Source organism: Rhipicephalus microplus, unplaced genomic scaffold (assembly GCF_043290135.1).
Source record: "Rhipicephalus microplus isolate Deutch F79 unplaced genomic scaffold, USDA_Rmic scaffold_23, whole genome shotgun sequence".
Taxonomy (NCBI): Eukaryota; Metazoa; Arthropoda; class Arachnida; order Ixodida; family Ixodidae; genus Rhipicephalus; species Rhipicephalus microplus.
In genome coordinates this window covers 2,925,475-2,940,145 of record NW_027464596.1, presented here as the reverse complement: position 1 = coordinate 2,940,145, position 14,671 = coordinate 2,925,475, and the positions used below count along the sequence as shown (strand labels likewise).

The 14,671-nt window shown below is 50.6% G+C and overlaps 1 protein-coding gene across 1 annotated transcript in view; it reads right to left on the bottom strand.

Moving 5' to 3' along the window:
- LOC119168640 (monocarboxylate transporter 13) overlaps positions 1-14,671 on the bottom strand; it is a 155,512-nt gene that overhangs the window by 99,843 nt on the left and 40,998 nt on the right. Inside the window, exon 2 of the mRNA XM_075883981.1 lies at positions 14,349-14,505. The gene's annotated coding sequence lies outside the window, so the exon portion shown is untranslated. The remainder of the gene's footprint in view (positions 1-14,348; positions 14,506-14,671) is intronic.

Sequence of the window (14,671 nt, the reverse complement as noted above, 5' to 3'; positions counted from 1 at the left end):
GATCGCCAGGATGGCTTGATCTTTCTCGACGGGGGCAATTATAATGAAGGAATGATGATAACAAACGGAAACAGCAAGCATCATCACAGAGTAAGGCACCACGAGAGCGGCGCTCGAGCTCCTCCATCTTCCTCGTTCTGTCGCTATCTCCAATCTCCGACCTGCCCGTTTGGTTCGCCCAATAAACCTCTTTACACTATGAACAATTTGGTAAAATTGTTCCCAAAATTCGGGCCACTTGCATAGGTCTCCAAAAAAAGGAGCTATTGTCAGTTTAGGCAATTTAACTCCAGTTCCATCTGATGGTGCTACAACTGTCTGGGAAACTGTTTCTTGAATTCCGGTCGATGTCCTTAGCATGCGATCTTTCTTGCTCAGAATCTCAGCGAGAATGCGCGTAGCAACGTCCTCGTATTGTAAGACAGCGTTATACTCGACCTCGAACTCCTCGTCAGGTATATGCGGCTCAATCTCGTTGTTCAAGTTTTTATGCTCTTCGTTATTAGCCTTCAGCCTCTCATATATGGAGTTGAGCTGGTCATAGGAGGCAGAGTCGTTAGCGAGGAGATCACTTGCCTCGTTTATAATCCTCGTGTTCTGTGCTCGCCGCGACGTCCGCTTCGACTTCAGTCGCTCCATGCCGCTGCAGTTGACTGATAGCCGTCCGTAGGGTCCTGGTTTTCAATCCCGGTTCTTCGGCGCCAATGTTTAGACGATGGCGTTCCAGACACTGCGATCAGACTCAACTCCGTCTTTTAGGTATAAGGCAAAAAATACTTGTCTATTTAACTGCGTTCGGAAGCGCTCTGCTGTCACTTGAGCGTCCCCGCGTCCCTCGCTCGCGCTCTTCTTCTTCTTCGTTTCCTTGTCCCAGCCCAGAACGTGAAAAATAATCAACAACTCTATACTATGCATATTGTGAGTTAGAGGGCCCATAACATACAATTTTTATCGTAGTCTGCGTAAGGTGGCTAAATGCTTTAGCATTCACTAGTGGGCTGACGACGTTTCAGCGCATTTCGTCTGCACTAAATTGATAACTGAATATTTTGACAAACACGGGAGCACCCTGAGAGTCGTGAACACTGCGGCAATCGCATGCCGTGACGTAACAAGTAACTGGTTGTACGAGCGTCACCCTTCCGGCGAACGATATTGTTTTGTGGTCAGCTGGGTCCGAAATAGAGATATCTTAGGGTATTTCTGTTTCGCACTGAAACTGAACGATTTCCTGTGGCTGACACTGTGGTAGAAGGTGACGGCATCACTCCTTGCTGCACGCGACGCCCCAGGCGCCACAGCAAAATGGTGGTTGTCGGCGTTGCGTAGAATTCGAAGCTGTCGATTTCTAGGGTCTGTTTTGCAATAAAACATTCGGAGGGGCAAAGCTGCTGAAACATTTCCGATGGAGGCGGAAATGTTGTAGGCCCGTGTGCTCAGATTTGGGTGCACGTTAAAGAACCCCAGGTGGTGTAAATTTCCGGAGCCCTTCACTACGGCGTCTCTCAAAATCATATAGTGGTTTTGGGACGTTAAACCCCACATATCAATCAAAGCTGCTGAAAGTCGAGCCTTGTCCGTTGTCCGGCGTTGGCGTGCGCCGTAGCGACCGCTTATAATGACGATGATGCCGATGACAAAAAAATGCACGTTCCAGATCACACATTCTTATTGCGTCATCACGGCCCAGCTACCATTGTACGTCATCACGGCACAGCACCCACTATACGTCATGACGATCGGGCGGAGGATTCATCAGCAACCGCAGCTGCCGGCTTCTCAGCCCGCTCGCGAACTCCCTCGCTTCAGCCACTCCACCACCCGCAACGCTCGACCGCACGTCGAGTGGAAACACACTCTTTCAGCGCGTTTATCGGCAATGAAGGCAACCGAAAACCCAGCCCACCACTCGTGTCTTTGCGTTTCAAACAAATGTATACTATAGTAAACAATCTAACGAATTTCGCTTCACACCGTTCTTCCAGCCCCGACGTCGACGCCCGTTTCAATTGGGTCAACGCCGCCCACACCGCTGCTCCTTCGCATCCCATCAGGGTTCCCTTCGAGGCTCTAGTCCATAATTTTTTATATGAATGTGCTAGTGAAGAGACAACACAGATTCGTCCACTGGAAAATGTGCCAGACAAATAGTATTACTACACTGTACGTTCCACCAAAAAAAATTGATACATCACCATCACATTGCTATCGTATCCGCGATATTGCATGTTTCAACAGCAGCTTCTTTTGTGACATAATTGAGGTAACGATGACGCCACGCTACAGTACGGCTGGGGTGCCGAGAAAGAACAATTGACATATTTACGACGACAATAACTACAGCAAAGGTTAGTAGAGAGAGCAGAAATAAAGAACGCAACGCATTCTTTTGATGATATCACAAGTCCACCCGAAAACTAAGATATGTTTAAGAGACGCCATGGTGCAGCACTCCACAGATTATGACCATCTGATCTTCTTTAACATGCTTTTACATAGCACAGCACACTGGCATTTCGCCGCCACTGGAATGCGACCACCTCTGCCTAGATCAGACCTGGGACCTTCTCGTCAGCAGCCGAGAACTGCAACCGCAACGCCACTGCGGCGGACATCGTATTACTTCCGTGTTTCTTTGTTACGCAGATGTAGAGCATGTAATACTTTCAACCGATCAGCTTTTAGTGCGAAGATCTAAGCTAAAATTAAAAGTCATCAATACAATAGGCAGTTTTAAAATGGTGTACGCAGTGGTAGCGTTCGGCACGGCCAACTGCTATTTCTGTGATTGAACGAAGGCCCGCAAGAACACAGCGTATGACCGATGCGCAGTAGCATGCTTTGCGTGGGCTATTCTAAAGTTCCCTTTTTTGTGTGAAGCGAAGAGACAGAAGAATGAAAGGTGCGGCATATTTAGCAGATATAAAACACGGGCGCTTCATATTTATGCTTAAACAAGGGATTGCGTAGCACCGCGGCTCAATATCTGTTTCTAATATCTGTTTTTACCGCACAGTCACGTGAGTGCAGAAGTATTGCGGAAGCCGAATCCTGAAAGCTTTTTCTTTCTAACTGTGTTTACAAATTAAGAAACCGGTTTTGGGAATTACATGTTTCACACCGTGTTTGGTTGAAATATTCTCTTAGGAAAGCTTCCAGCGTAACACAATCGTACATTTACCGTAACCAAATTCGAAGTACACGGGCGTCAAAAAATTTTTACCCACACCGAAACTGCAGACGCCACCTCCGGGATTCCATCCCGCGGCTTTCGGGATAGCAATAGAGAGCCATAACCACTAGACAAACCCCGCGGAGCCAACTCTAGTGAGTGATGCAATGGTGGAGTTGCTGGGTAATCTGTGCACCGTGCGCCTACGAGCAGCAAAGCAGGAATACCACACACGAACGAACGTCTAGCGCTCCTACACATCGTGGTCTTCACCTTTTCGGTTGAACAAGGCATGCAGGCTCTGAACGCAAGGTGGCAGTATGAACGCTTATTATGTCAAAGCATTCGGGTTTAGGGACAGCGAAGGCAAAATAGATTATAACGGGTAGAGATAACCTGGTGTAGGCCAACTGATTGGTGGCTACAATCGAGGCGCGAGTGAAATTCAATCCTTCACCACACAGTGATAGTACTCAATTTCATAGCCAGGTGGCTTGAGCCACCATCCGATCTAAAAGGCACAGCCGGATCCATCCATTCATCCATCCATCCATCCATCCATCCATCCATCCATCCATCCATCCATCGAACCATCCATCCATCCATCCGTCCGTCCGTCCATCCATCCATTCATCCATCCATCCATCCATCCATCCATGTGCTACACTTGCATCAGCACATTAAATGATTTTTATCGCGATAGCGTTGAAGAGCTCGTTTCGCTTAAATTCCGGCGTAGGTGGTTGTGAGCGAAAAAATATTTTCTTTGCGTGACCATAAAGTCGGCCAGCCTGACCGGAAAATCGAGAAAGATGCAAATAAAGTGACAAATAAAAACTTATGGGTCTGCTTGGGAATCGAGCTCGTGTCCTTTCCGGGACAAGCGGGTGCTCTCCTACATAGCCACGCCTTTCTTTGTGAATGCAGGAAAAATAACTTCCTTTGCTTGGAAATGCAATGAAAGTAACTTTCATGCTTTACAAACCCGCACGTGGTGCTGTGTACATGTCTCACAAAACAACCTGAAATGCTGCCGTAATAATGCGCAGGAGAAGCGTACATTGCCATCGAGCGTCAAAACATTATTTTTTATAAAGAATTTCTAGTTTAAAGCCAGTGACTCTCTACAAAAAAAACACACATGCTACTGCACCCTTAAGGCCACGTAATGGGTGCATAGCACAGTTCGAAAAGATTTCAATCATTACCCACTCTATTCATAAACCGACCTTTACATGTGGCGGTTAGACTACCTACAAAAGGACGAGAAAAGTATAAGTACAAAAAAGTACAAGGTGCGTTTCAGAAACTTTTCCTTATTCTGTCATAAGGGCACTTTATAAAACGCGCCCTTATTTTGTCAAGTACAGGCCCTGGGAGTGAGGGTAGGTGTAATGGTTAAAGACCGTTCGTCACTATGTTTGTTGATAGCGGACGAGAAAGGATTAACATGAACTTTTTATTTCATGGCATGGGTGGAACGGCTGACGACGCACGGGTACGCTACCGTGTGCAGCGCCGTTGAGTCGGACGTCGCGGCCAACCCAGCAGTCAGGGTCGCAACTCCGGAGGTCCAGGATCAGGCCATGGCTCCCGAGGACCACGCCCGGTAGGCCTCGCCCACGAACCTGCTCCCGGCCATTTCACCCAGGCAGGAGCCGTTCAGCAGGCCCCGTCCTTGGACCTTGTACAGGCCAACGGACTCGACCTCGACCGGACACACCGGAGCTCGACCTGGCCGACACGTACGGGTCCCACGTCCGGCTCAGGAACGCTCCCAGGAACTCGTCCTCTCGAGCGGCGCACTGCTTCGTCTGCCTTCGTGGCCTCAACCCTCGAGCTCTCTTTTCCGCACGTTCCTTCTTGGCCAGGGCACCGCCAGGTACCCTCGGGTGCACACTGCAGCTCATGAGCTCGCGGCCCACGTCCGAGTCTGACGCGTCTCTCGGTATGGCTCGGCACCGCTCGGCGATCCTCGATTCAGCCAGAACTCCCCTGGCACCTCGATCATCGGCCACCCTGAACCTCGCCCGGCTCCGTGCTTCTCTGTGCGCACTCCCGCGTATCGCCCGGCAGAACATCTCGCTCGTCTCTTGCCGAAGTGCGACGCTCTGGTGACACCGGCGCTTGATGGCATGGGTGCGGCCACGGAGCAATCAACCCGCATCGGAGACGCGATGCTCCATGCGGGGCATGGCCAGCCCGTCCAGCGAAGAGCGTGCGCCGAGACGCGATGCTCGACGCAACCGTGACCATTAGCCAGGCCACGTTAATCGCTGTGTCGAACGGCTGACCGTGGAGACGCCTCGCCGAGATCCGCGATGCTCTCGGCAAGGAAGAGAACAGCAGGCCAGGCCGTGCCCCGAGATGCAGTACTCGTGCCGGCAACGCCGCCCCAGCTGGTAGTTGGACGGCATTAGCGTGCACGGCCGCGTTCCCTCGCCGGAACCTGGATCGCCTGCGTCCGACGCTTAGGCCCGCTGTCTCCCGTCTGCCGCTGCTTCGGCTCGTCCCCAGCCACAAAGCCCACTGCCACGTGATGGTCGCCCGTGGCCCAATCGTGGCACGCCACCTCTATGGGCCACCACAGGTCATCAGCTGATTCGCTGACACTCACGCGCACATTACACGCGCCTTGCCCCGCACTTCCGTCGTTGTCGTTTTCTTCACTCATCACAATAACCCCCCGCACAAGAAAGTTGTTTCAGTCAAACAACTTTTCTCACAATACACAGTGATGAGGAAGAACAGTCCCGTAGACTCACGACTCTCTAGCAGTGGTGGCGGAGATGCCTGGACCAGCGCGGCCTCGGGCCTCGTTTCCGAGCTCTCTGGTCCCTCAATTCTTTTTCCTCCGCGCTAACCCATGCCAGCAAAGCCTCTCCACTCAGCCCCAGCTCCTTCCCTAGCTCAACTAGCTTTCTCTTGTCGTCCATTCTCGTCCACCACACACAAACAACGTGAGGCTCTCAGATGTAACGCGAGAGCTTAATCCTGGCAGGCTCGCCATTTATTGTAATGATTAAAGACCGTTCGTCACTATGTTTGTTGATAGCGGACGAGAAAGGATTAGCATGAACTTTTTATTTCATGGCATGGGTGGAACGGCTGACGACGCACGGATACGCTACCGTGTGCAGCGCCGTTGAGTCGGACGTCGCGGCCAACCCAGCAGTCAGGGTCGCAACTCTGGAGGTCCAGGATCAGGCCATGGCTCCCGAGGACCACGCCCGGTAGGCCTCGCCCACGAACCTGCTCCCGGCCATTTCACCCAGGCAGGAGCCGTTCAGCAGGCCCCGTCCTTGGACCTTGTACAGGCCAACGGACTCGACCTCGACCGGACACACCGGTGCTCGACCTGCCCGACACGTACGGGTCCCACGTACGGCTCAGGAACGCTCCCAGGAACTCGTCCTCTCGAGCGGCGCACTCCTTCGTCTGCCTTCGTGGCCTCAACCCTCGAGCTCTCTTTTCGCACGTTCCTTCTTCTTGGCCAGGGCACCGCCAGGTAGCCTCGGGTGCACACTGCAGCTCATGAGCTCGCGGCCCACGTCCGAGTCTGACGCGTCGCTCGGTATGGCTCGGCACCGCTCGGCGATCCTCGATTCAGCCAGAACTCCCCTGGCACCTGGATCCTCGGCCACCCTGAACCTCGCCCGGCTCCGTGCTTCTCTGTGCGCACTCCCGCGTCTCGCCCGGCAGAACATCTCGCTCGTCTCTTGCCGAAGTGCGACGCTCTGGTGACACCGGCGCTTGATGGCATGGGTGCGGCCACGGAGCAGTCAACCCGCATCGGAGACGCGATGCTCCATGCGGGGCATGGCCAGCCCGTCCAGCGAAGAGCGTGCGCCGAGACGTGATGCTCGACGCGACCGTGACCATTAGCCAGGCCACGTTAATCGCTGTGTCGAACGGCTGACCGTGGAGACGCCTCGCCGAGATCCGCGATGCTCTCGGCAAGGAAGAGAACAGCAGGCCAGGCCGTGCCCCGAGATGCAGTACTCGTGCCGGCAACGCCACCCCAGCTGGTAGTTGGACGGCATTAGCGTGCACGGCCGCGTTCCCTCGCCGGAACCTGGATCGCCTGCGTCCGACGCTTAGGCCCGCTGTCTCCCGTCTGCCGCTGCTTCGGCTCGTCCCCAGCCACAAAGCCCACTGCCACGTGATGGTCGCCCGTGGCCCAATCGTGGCACGCCACCTCTATGGGCCACCACAGGTCATCAGCTGATTCGCTGACACTCACGCGCACATTACACGCGCCTTGCCCCGCACTTCCGTCGTTGTCATTTTCTTCACTCATCACAGTAGGTAAGTTTTTGCTACAAAATTATTACTTCTACTGCAAGAAACCAAGAACAGTATGCACAAAAGCAGCCAAACGTAAACAGTAGCGTTGTCTGTTTAAGCACCGGCAGCTTTCGGTGAAATACACGTTTTTCATCTGTCCACTTTTCCGTAACTCTCGTCGACACAAGTCGTTTTGTTATTTCGACGTCTTGTATGGTTTAATTGTGTTCGGTGGTGTTTTTGGGTTCTTCAACGTTTGCTGTTTTCTCTCACTTTTTTATTTCACTGGATTAATGTAGTTTGAGCAGTTTACAGCATTCTTTACGAAGTTGCATTTATTGCGGGGCGGTGCACTGAGGTGAAATTCACCGACGAAGTGGCTAAGTCCTGACAAATTTTGTGAACAATTATCAAGACGGATGCTGCGTGACTTCAAAGAGAACGAAAAACGTGGAAGCAGCTCGCGATTTAATTCCACAGCCGACACAATATGCATCCGTGAACAGCGGATCAAACAACTAGAGAAGTGTTTGTGCCACCTCGAGAAGTTTACAGGTACGGGAAAAAGTGTTTTTGCGACCAAAGCAGGTATCCGCTGGGCTGTATACTCGTGACACGGGCGGCTACGAACCAGTGACAAGGCCGTCGCTCCCAAGTTAAGATGTGCCAACTCCATAGAAGCGCGATGCGATGGGCAGCTGCATGAGACGGGGCACAACGAACCCATGACTGTGGATATTTTCCCGCAGAAACATTCTTCGCGGCACTTTTACAGCGAAATCCGTTAAGATCACTTTTCGGGTCACGCACAGTTGTTGTCCGCCGCCGCCGCCGATCTCCGTAACCACATCGCGCGAAATTAGAACAAAAAAGCATTGCACCACTGACACAGTGAGCCTTGAACCCTGGTTTGCTTGGTGGCAGCCCTATATTCTACCGCTGAGTTACGCCTGTACTTGTAACTTGTTGTCAAACTTGCCTTAAGCAGACATGACCTAGCACCAATGGCACCGTGGGGCTCGAACCCGGGTCCCCCGGGTGCAGGAAGGCAGGCTTGATGTCAGGAAATCAATCGCTTTATTACGTCTTATAAAGCGTTTTACAACAGAGAAAAACAATCAGTTATCGCACAGTGCGCATAGCGTGTTGAGTGGGCCGACCAATGCTCCAAACCATCACAAAAGCTTGTCCTTGTTCCCCGAATACCTTAGGTGCCCCGCCGCGGTGGTCTAGTGGCTAAGGTACTCGGCTGCTGACCCGCAGGTCGCGGGTTCGAATCCCGGCTGCGGCGGCTGCATTTCCGATGGAGGCGGAAATGTTGTAGGCCCGTGTGCTTAGATTTGGGTGCACGTTAAAGAACCCCAGGTGGTCGAAATTTTCGGATCCCTCCACTACGGCGTTTCTCATAATCATATGGTGGTTTTGGGACCTTAAACCCCACATATCAATCGAATAACTTAGGTGCATAACCACTTAAGCCACGATTCCTCATCTTCGTCAGCCACTGCATGGGAAATTGGCACGAAATTCCATGCAAGTGTTTAGCGAATACGACGCTTGTCAGGAGAATGACAAAAAAATAGCATAGCGAATGCCGGCCTCTACCCAAAAGATTATTATTATTGCCATAGTGGGTACTGTAGTAGAGTGCAAGCAAGTCACGCTTCCACGGCAACCAACGCGCATGTGCAACACTGGATCCGCTTATCACAAGCATCCTTATATACTCGGCTGCATTACTGAATAAACTGCTTTTGTTCCCTGCTATACTCGTCTGGCATACATGGTATCAGAAGTGGGCACGGCAGTTTCTGCCGTGCAGCAAGCTTTTCTATGTAACCACAGCCTTAACGGAGACAGTACGGGACGAGCGTCCTTCACGCCCAAGCCCGCGAGACAAGTCCGGATCACCCAGAACTGCCGACGCAACTATGAGTTCGACACTGCTACCACCCCCCAAACCGCTCGACACCACTGGCGACGTTTACCATAACTGGAGCATCTGGAAAAGTGAGTTCGAACTTTTCGCAATAGCAACGAATCTGAAGGCACAACCGCAAGATGTTCAAGCCGCTACATTTCTCATGACCATTGGCGAAGAGGCAAGGTGGGTTTTTAGAACCTTTAAATTTGAAAAGGAGGAAGACAAGAAAGATCTGAATGTCCTAACCCGGAAGTTCGAAGACCACTACAAACCAGTTACAAACCTCAACTTCAACAAGTTCAGGTTTGGTTCCAGAAACCAGCGAGAAGGCGAGTCGTTTAATAATTGGAAAACAGAGCTCAGGATTATAGCAGCACTGTGCGAATTCGGGGAGCTTGAAGATAGGCTTCTACGCAGTAGAATAATCCTTGGGATACGAGACAAGGAACTTCAGCAGAGACTTATCCATGATAATTCCTCTCTTTGCCAAAACGGTTGAGATTTGCCGTGCTAAAGAACAGAGTAAAGAACAGGTCGCTGAAATTCGAGGCAGCACTTCTTTTGAATCTGAAAAAAGCATTGACGTGGTACAAGAAAAAACCGCCCCCTGCCCTAAATGTGGCTTGCAAGATCACAGATCTCGAAGATGTCCGGCAATGGGGAAATATTGCAAGAAGTGTAACGGTCGAAATCATTTTGCAAGCGTGTGTCGCACTCAAAGCATGGAAACGCGGTCAGAAGGACGACAAATACGACATGTAGAAATAACCGATGACGAAGAATTCTTCCTGCAAACGTTGGAAGTTCACGCGATGAAGAATGATGAGCACTGGGTGGTGACGTTGGATGTAGCCGGTGCTATGATCAGGTGCAAAATAGACACGGGAGCGAACTATTGTGTCATACCAGAATCTGTCTTTAGAAAGTTATTAGTAGTTCCTGCGCAAAACAGTTTCGCTACCTTGCGTACTTTTTTCGGTCACACACAAAAAGCAATCGGAAAGATAAAGCTTGCTGTCTCTAGCAGCACGCAGAGCACCAAGGTTACATTTTTTGTTGTCACTCAAGAGGCGCCAGTTACACTAAGTGGTGAAGTCGCTGAGAGACTGGGCCTAATAAAACGCATAGATGCAGTTAACGTCGAAGTGTCTGACACGTTGGTATCCGGCTTTGATGATACTTTCCAGAGCCTAGGACAACTTCAAGGCTTCACTTATCACCTGCAGCTTAAACCCGATGTACCACCAACCATCAAACCCGCAAGGAGAATTGCCACCACCCTTCAAGAACCAGTAAAAGCAAAGCTAGACGAGATGGGACGCGACGGCGTCATCACAAAGGTGAAAGAACCGTGCGTGTGGTCCAGCCACTTGATCGTAAAAGAATGGGAAGGTACGCGTATGTTTGGATCCCTCAGATTTAAACAAGGCGATTTCGCGAGGGCATTACCATATGCCGAGTTTGGACGACGTACTGCTGCGGCTGCAAGGAGCCTAATCATTTTCCACGCTCGATGCTGCTTCCGGCTTTTGGCAAATAACCCTTGACGAACAAAGTTCGCTTGCGTGCACTATGAGCACACCGTTTGAAAGGTACAGGTTTCTACGCATGCCATTCGGCATCACATCGGCACCAGAGGGTTTTCAACGTGCCATGCATGAAGTGGCTGGAAATTTGGCTGGCGTAGCGGTCGTGATTGATGATATATTTGTCTGGGGAAAGACGAGGCAGGAGCATGACAAAAACCTCACCGCCTTGCTTGAACGCTGCAGAGAATGCAATTCAAGGCTCAACAGAAAGAAGTGCCAATTTTCGCAGTCCAGTGTACGTTCCATGGGCCACCTCCTCACTGTAGAAGGACTCTCATTGGATTCAGACAGAGTACGAGAGACCATTCAAGTACCTGCGCCGAAAAACCGTAAGGAGCTTCAAATATTCCTTGGAATGGTCAACTTTGTATCGCGTTTCATCCCGAACCTGTCTGTTGCCTCCGCGCATATGCGAGAGCTACTTAAGAAGGACGTCGCATGGACGTGGACAGAAGCGCAGGAAAACAGTTTCCAAAAGTTGCGAGCTAGTCTTGCTACAGCGCCAGTACTAGCCTACTTTGACCAGTCCAAAGCCGTGAAATTGTCTGTTGACGCGAGTCAGTATGGCATCGGCGCAGTCATCCTACAAGATGACCACCCGATAGCCTATTCTTCCCGCTCTTTAACGGCCACGCAGCAGAAATATGCACAAATCGAAAAAGAAACCCTAGCCATAGTTTATGGCTGTATGAAGTTCAAGGACTACATACTCGGACAGCCATTAGTCACAGTTGAATCCGACCATCGGCCGCTTGAATCAATTTTCAAGAAACCACTCTGCGATTGCCCTCTTCGTCTTCAGCGCATGCGCCTCGTGCTACAAAGATTTCCCATTGCCATGACATACAAACCGGGAAAAGAACTGTCTTTGACCGACGCACTTTCACATTTTTCTCGCAAAACAGAGCTGGTGGATGAAACAGAACAATTTCAAGTCAACGCTGTTTCTTCGTTACCTGTTTCAGATCAGCAGCTTCTCAGCATGACAGCAGAGACCGAGAAGGACACACTCATGACCGAGCTCTGCCGCTACGCAAGTACAGAGTGGCCCGAAAGCAAGCAGCAGCTGCCGGATGCCTTAAAGCCATACTGGAGCTTCCGGAATCATCCACATCCCGGAAGCTTCAATGAGCTCCATGTCGAGGACGGGCTGCTTCTCAGAAATAACAAGCTTGTCATTCCGCCAGCAAAGCGCAGAGATGTTCTGGGCCTGCTCCACGCTGCACATTGTGGCGAAGATAAAATGAAGGCAAGAGTACGACAGGTAATGTACTGGCCAAGCATGAATGCTAATATTTCAGATGTAGCGAAGACATGTGCTGTTTGCGACAAAAACAAAAAAAAAGAAATGCAAGGCTCCCCATGAGCAGCCCCGAGTTACCAACTCTGCCATGGCAAGTTGTCGGGGTGGATCTTTTTCACCACGAAGGCAATGAATACTTCATAATCGTTGACCCTTACTCATTTTTCTTTGAGATTTGCAAGCTTAGTCATGCCACCACTGCTGCAGTAATCAAAGAAAGTGCAGAAATCTTTGCGACGCATGGCAATCCAGCGAAGCTGTGCAGTGACAATGGTCCGCCTTTCAACAGCACGAACTTCCACGCTTTTACGAGCAAATTTAATATCAACCACATCACGTCTAGCCCATACTACCCGCGTGTCAACGGCTTAGCAGAAAGCGCTGTTCAGGAAGCTAAGACTCTGTTAAACAAGTGCCCGTTTTCCACCCTTTATTATTAGAGGGCGTTGCTGGAATGGCGGAATACTCCGAGGGACAAATGGCTGCAATTGCCAGTTCGAATGCTCATGGGACGTCACACCCGAAGCCAACTCCCGGTCCTCAACTGTCACTTGGAACCGAAGACGGTTTCCACAGAAACTGTTCATCAGCGACTGCAAGAAATGCGACATAAACAGTGCTTCTACTACAACAGAACTACAAGAAGTCAGCCAGACCTTCATAGCGGAAACCGAGTGTCCGTATATGACACACGCAGCAGAACGTGGGCTCCAGCCATAGTGGTCGGTCCTGCGGGGCCCACGCGATCCTACGTGGTGACTACAGACAATGGGCAGCAGCTACGCCGCACAAGAGAACATCTTAGGACCACAGCGATCTTGTCGCCTGCCCGCGAGTTCCCAGCAGAAAACCAAGCAGCACTATCAGACTCAACTCAGGTCCTTCGACGAAGTGAGCGCATACGCCGAGAGCTGTAACGTTATCCATTGCCAGAACGTCACAAATAGCAAGGCTATCCATGTTTGCAAACAAAAAATTTCTACAACGCTTGTTTTTTTGTGTGTGTGTTATGCCTCCCTTTTTTTCTCCAAAGAAGGTAAGATTTAGTAGAGTGCAAGCAAGTCACGCTTGCACGGCAACCAACGCGCATGTGGAACACTTGATCCGCTTATCACAAGCTTCCTTATATACTCGGCTGCATTACTGAATAAACTGCTTTTGTTTCCCGCTACTCATCTGGCATGCATGTACCAACCAATATTAAGGCACTCGTGGGTACCAAGCAAGTGTGCTTGCAGTATTTACCTAATGAGTGTTTTGAAAAGGCTATGAAAGGTCGCTCTTCTAGTTTTTGCTGTGACTGTGCTGCGCCTACCACGCAGGCCGGGCTTTTTTGTGCGCGTGTGTGCGCGTGTGTGTGCGTGTGTGTGTGTGCGTGTGTGTGTGCGTGTGCGTGTGTGTCGGCACAAAAGCGGGGGCGGCACAAAAACTCCTGCTCGTCGTACAGGTCTCAACCAGGTTCCGTCGATCGCTGAGCACTCGCCGCGGCGTTGACGTGTACGCGTACGCTGTGCCGTTTAACATTTCTTCATTGCGGCCCACATAATAAACAGAATACGCAAAGTTGTATTCCCCTATCATGTTTTTTAAGGAAGCCCTAAGGTAGGTCAAGGGCTACTTTAACCAAGCCTTACTCAAGTACGAGGAAAGTATCGCGATAAGTGCAAGGTAGGTTTTAAGGAAGGACTTAAGGCTAAGGTTGACTTAAGTCATAAGGATAAGGTTAAGTTAGGTTTGCGGATACGATGGTAAGTATTTGAACTGCGCCCTAGGAAGAGACTGTGAATATTGTCTTCAACTTGTATGCATAGTTTACGGTGGGTTCCCCCAACGTTTTCCTCTTCTAGACGAGACAGAAAACTTTCAAGGATTGCTGTAAAGAGAAAAAGCCTATTAGTTATTACAGCTTCAATACCGATATACGACGCGGATGGAATGAGGTGTACACGGCAATGCATAGTCTTAGGTCAAGAACAGGCTAGTTTATTCTTAGTGAGGAGTTTTATGCTGACTTGCATCGTGAAAGTCAGAGCCGAATAAAAAAATGATACAACTGCAAAATGACCCTCTTACCTTGTAGGTAGGGAAGCTTGCCGCAGCTAAGACTCCCGGAGAGCATAGAGAACGCAGGCGAGCTCCGTGTGATGTGCCATCATGGCACGTGAGAGCTCAGCAGTCAGGTGACAAGTGGGAGCACGGCGTGCCCAGCAGTCAAATCTGTCGCAGACGTCTGCGAGGCACAAACAACAAATCACCACACCGGCCAATGACGCATTCCGTAACGTTTGACCGACGCAATAACATGTGCAACGCCAAAATAGTGCCGCGAGGGCAAGCACAAACGGTGTGTTCCGACTGCTTGGTGTAAAAGATAGCAGGTGTTTTTATTGCAGAAC